The 5,513-nt window shown below is 40.1% G+C and overlaps 1 long non-coding RNA gene across 1 annotated transcript; it reads left to right on the top strand.

Annotated features, from left to right (window-relative positions):
- The first annotated feature begins 4,173 nt into the window (after nt 1-4,173).
- LOC123690159 lies at nt 4,174-4,795 on the top strand. Its single transcript, XR_006750956.1, has 2 exons — nt 4,174-4,299; nt 4,367-4,795. It is a non-coding gene; the product is annotated as an uncharacterized LOC123690159 (long non-coding RNA).
- Nucleotides 4,796-5,513: the final 718 nt, after the last annotated feature.

Genomic DNA, 5,513 nt, shown 5'->3' with positions numbered 1-5,513 from the left:
TAATTTATTGTTTGCTGAATATATATTTGAAAAAACATATTCCAATGTCAGACATTAAAATATTTCGGGATCTAAAAGGTCATTTTCAAAAGTTTAAAAAATCATGAAGAGAGATTCAATAACCAAAAGGTGCAATTATTGTAACAAAAGGTCACATGGAAGATGAGTGCAGGAAAAAACTATTTAATGAATACAAAACAAAGAATATGGAGAAGCCCGGTGTTAAGTGTTATGGTTGTGGCACATATAACATCAGAAACAAACGAAAGTCCAACAGATTTCTTAAAATGGTTCATGAAATGAAAATGCTGTCTTCTATTTCGAATACTTCTCCTCACATTAAAGATGATTTTAAAACAAGCCCCGCACATAAACAAAAATGGAAGTTAAAGCGATTAAATACCATACCACCTCCATTTATTCGTCCTATAGAGCCGAGGGCAGAAAATGAGACATTAAAGCATAAAGATCTTCGAGTGGCTTGCAGAAAGAGCAATGTTAGCTGCAAAAATGTGGACGTTGACATTTTAAATCTGAAGATACAACAGGCGGCCTGTGTGTTAGCTTGTACTCCTCCTTGGGAGCGGGAGGTGGAACTGATTGCTGCCTTATACCGCGCGAAGGCCGAGGTAATGGTTAGTGGGAACGTCACATGGGGGGAAATAGCGGGGCATGTGAGGCGTCATGCCAGAGAAATTCTTAAAAGGTGGTCTGACGATCTTGCTACGCCCCGCGCTGGTGCATCGACGGTAGGGGCAATCCGCCCAGTCCTAAAAGACTGGGTGAATAGACGTTGGGGTGCTGTGACGTTTCGGCTATCGCAGATATTGTCTGGGCATGGATGCTTTGGTCGGTATCTACATAAGGTGCCTAGAAGGGAGATGCATCCGTTGTGTCACCACTGCGGCGCTCCAAATGACACGGCGGAGCATACTGTGGCTGAGTGTGTCACCTGGACAAGGGAGCGTCATGACCTGGTATCAGTTATAGGGGCGGACCTCACTTTACCGGGTATTATAATAGCTATGCTAGGGAGCGAGGAGGCCTGGAGTGCAATGGTCTCCTTCTGTGAGCATGTAATGCTGCAGAAGGAAGCAGCTGAGCGACTGAGGGAGAGGTCTGGGAATGACTGTAGAAGGACCGGTAGTTCAAGGTTGGAGGCTCGACCTCGAGTAGCCTGGAACCGCAGGTCATGACCTAATCATGATTAGCTCTCTATGTCGGATATAAGCCCGGGTCCCTTGGGTAGAATGCCTAGCGAACCCCGAGGGCCCATCTTAAGGGCGTGTGATGGGCTGAGGTGTTTTTAGTGAGTAGGGTCTCGCTACCCCTCTGAATAGCAGAGGGTTTTGAGTGTAGATCCAGCCCCACAGTCCCCGCGTCAAGTTCGATATTCTTGATGCGAGCCTGCATAAGTGCATTTCCACGTCATAAAAAATAAAAAAAAAGGTTAAAAAATAAAAAAAAAGGTTAACATGTGTTTATTTTGTTTTATTTTGTAGTTAAAACCCCATAACAAACTTTTGAAATATTTTCGCGTTCACAATTCGCTTTCAGTCCACACTGTTGATGCTTAAATGTGCCTCCGCGAAGGCATCGCGAAACGCAACCGACCAATCAGGGTCTCGCTCGTGCTCGCGCTCACCGCTCCGTGAAGTGGAAAGCGTAAGCGATGAGATAACTTGCCAATCACGGCCTTCGTCGCGCATGTCGATCAATCCGCTCGGGCGGAATCAATAAACGAAACGTCGTCGAACGAATCAGACGGCTTTGAAACAGTAGGGCGCAAGAAAAAGCGTTCGGCTGAAGGCGGTTCTCCTGCCAAGAGACCAACCCAGCCCTCAAGCCCTCATTAGAGGGATCTTAGCCCCCTTTTATCGGAAAAACCTGCGCCGTCCGCTCCCGCGGACCGCATAAAAACACCTCCGCCAGTCTACATTAGGGACAAGGGTGTATGGTCCGCCCTTTCTAAACTTCTCGACACTAAGTCGATTAACTACAAGGCCCGTACGTTGAGGGATAACCTATGCGTACAGGTGTTTACACGCTCGAGTACGTTCAATGCCTAACAACATTGGCTCATTTCTCCAAGTACCATGCATGACAGTCCCCGTAACAGTGTTTTCCATGTCTACTTCTCCATGGCGAATGTAGTTCTTTTGTTTCATAAGTAAATTGTGTAGATGACAACACGCCATAACTACAATTTTTGCTTTTGTAGGAGATAATTTAATAGGCTTTTGGAAAATCTTAAAACGAGTCGTGAGAATGCCAAATACATTTTCAATTATTCGTCGAGCACGAGATAATCGATAGTTGAATATCCTTCTGTTATCATTTAACACTTGTTTGTTGTAAGGTTCATGAAATTTGGAAGTAATTGGAAAGCTTCATCGCCCACAAACACATAGGGCATTGTTTTATTAGTATTCGGCAATTCATGTGGTTCTGGAATTTGCAACTGATTATTCTCAAAGTAATGCCAAAATTTTGTATTTTTAATTACTCCTCCATCTGACACTCTGCCATTTGTACCGACATCAACCATGATGAATTCATAATTTGCATTAGCTATACCCATAAGTACTATGCTGTATGTTCCTTTGTAGTTATAATAGTAGGAACCGGAATGCTCAGGTTTTTCTAAAGTGACATGCTTCCCATCTACAGCTCCAATGCAATGATCAAAGTTCCATGTATTTCCAAATTGTCGTGCCGACATCTTCCAGTTTTCCTGTGTTCTGGGTAACTAAAACAGAAAATATTTATCACACTTTTATTTTAATTTCCAGCAATCATCATCATCACAATCATTAATTGCAACACCTTCGTCGGCATCTACGAGTCCAGAGAAACCAAAGAAGAAGAAAAAGGAGGACTTGCAACATGACTTAATGACATTAGCCAGGGATCATTTCAAAAGACCTGAAAATGAATATCAAGCAATGGCAAGAAACTGGGCCTTTAAATTAGAACGGATGTCTGCTGAACAAAGACGACTGGCAGAAAAGTTCATTAACGAAATACTCTTTGAAGGGGAAGAAGGAAATCTTCGTAGGCATTCAGTTATAATTAATCCGAGCAGTCCATATTCCATTACCTAAACTCCATCTCCCGTTCCATACATTCAATATCCTTATATCTCACACTCAGTCTCCTGTTCCACAAACTCCATCTCCCGTTCCGCACATTCAATCTCCTATCTCTCACACTCAGTCTCCTGTTCCACAAACTCCATCTCCCGTTCCGCACATTCAATCTCCTATCGCTCACACACAGGCTCCTGTTCCCCAAGCATCACAATTAATTCCAATAGAACAAACATATTTGTCGGATACGGAGCGGCCTGTGATGATTCATATTCCAAATACGCAAATAAACGAAAATACTGAAGTTGATACAGCAGCAAAATACTTAGAAAGTTTTTATTCATTTTAATTAATATGTTTTTTTCTTCAAATTAAAACCTTACCTGAATATTGTTCCTTAGTTTTTCATTTATTGCTTCACACGTTTCAATGATAATGTCGCTTAATGTACGAGGTGCAATGCAGCTTTGAAATTTTAAATCTTCGAAATCAGCGCCACTGGCTAGGTACCTCAAAGTAATTGATAATCTTTGAGAAGCTGGTATAGATTTGCGCATAACGGTGTCCATCTTTTCAATGCGAGGACGGAGTAATGTTAGTAATTCTTCAAAAGTTTTATGGTCCATGCGCAGGAAGTTTGCGTAGTCTTCTGGTTCTGTGCGTAATATTTCCCGTAGCAAATTTTCGTGAGTATATTTTTCTCTTAATTTCAACCATTCTCTACTCCATCGCCTTCTTTTTTTTCTTTTCATACACAAAGCTAGAGTCAATGCCAAAAATGCGTCATCTGTATTACTCATTATATTTAAGCGCTCAGCACGTCACGTCACGACAAGGAGAAAACCGAATCTGCAAGTTAGTTTGACAAATTTGTTTAAAGTGTTGTTTGACCGTTTGCGTTGATGTTTGATGAAAACGTAAAATTTGACAAACAAATTTGTCAAACAAATTTGATCGTTTACAGGGCGCTTAACACGTGCTTGCACGACATTGTAAGAATTACTTAACATAATATTTAAACTAATAAACAACGTTGTGTTCCTAAATAAAGTGTTTAATTACTAATAAAACATGGCGCAGCCGACGGAGTAACCACTAACCCGTGATGGAAATAAAATCTAACACATCTAACGACGACATTTCTAATATTGAGATGGCAATGGCGGCGGCCGCGATTGAATACCGGATGCCGGCACCCATGGACCTGGAAGTACTGGATAATTTATATCCTCAGTGGCAGCGTTTCAAGCAGAGCTTTAAGATATTCTTTTCTGCAGCTGGACTGGGACAAATTACGGAAACCAGAAAAGCTTCAATTCTGCTAAACTGCATTGGACAGGCAGCTCAAGAGTTGTTCTTCAACACATTCTTAACAGGCGAAGATGCGAACCCTAAACTCGTTAAAATGATTGGGTTTATTGCAGTTCGAGCAGATCTCCCCATAGGCAGAACAACTACGAGGTCCATGCCTCGAGTTACATTTTTTACACAAGTAAGATACATTATTATTTTTAAATTCATTGTACTTAGCTTTGTTTTCATGCTGTTGCCGCTGCTGTGAGTGTCGATATGGTTGCCGAGCTTGACTCAAGAGAGGTTAGAGAATTCGCTAGGGAATGGGGTTGTAAATTCACATTTTCAAGCCCAAGATATCCTCAATCAAATGGCATGGCTGAACGTGCTGTTCAAATAGCTAAAAAAATGTTTAAAAAATGTAATGATGACAAATCTGATTACAGATTAGCATTACTTCAGTATAGGTCATCTCCAGTCTGTGGAACGAATTTTTCTCCTGCTGAATTGTTAATGAGTAGGAACTTACGATCTAAGGTACCTGTTTCTCATACCTACCTAAAGCCAAGGTTAAATAAAAATATTGAGACTGATTTTAATAAGATAAAGTCTAGGAGTAACAGAAATTATAATTGTAACACTAGGATAAAAGCACCATTTATTGTTGGACAAAATATATGGTTTAAGAAAGATGTGAATATTAATAAATGGCTACCAGGTACCATTTATAAATGTAATGATTTTAGGTCATACGACCTGATAGATTATAATGGAGTTAGATATACTAGAACTTCTTATCATCTTCGACCACAATGATTTGGGGATTCACCAATATAATTACAGTGTAAGCGTTGGCTGGGTGTGCTGCTTGAATGGGTATATTATCTAACTTTGTATACTTTAGGTATAAGCATAAATTAATAACAAATGTACCTACAGATATAGCTTTCCTTTAGTACTAATATACATAATATGTAAACTGTACACTTTGAATTTGTGTTTAATTTTAGATTTAATTAAGTTTAAGTACCTAGTACAAATGTTAAATTAGAACTACGTATATCTTTGTTGTGTAGTCAACATTTTTTAGTTTATATTAATTTGTTTAGAGAAGGGGGAAGAAAATGTAAA

This window comes from Pieris rapae, chromosome 22, assembly GCF_905147795.1.
Source record: "Pieris rapae chromosome 22, ilPieRapa1.1, whole genome shotgun sequence".
NCBI classification, from domain to species: Eukaryota; Metazoa; Arthropoda; class Insecta; order Lepidoptera; family Pieridae; genus Pieris; species Pieris rapae.
The sequence above is the reverse complement of the archived record's forward strand: the minus strand, read 5'-3'. Positions and strand labels throughout refer to the sequence as shown.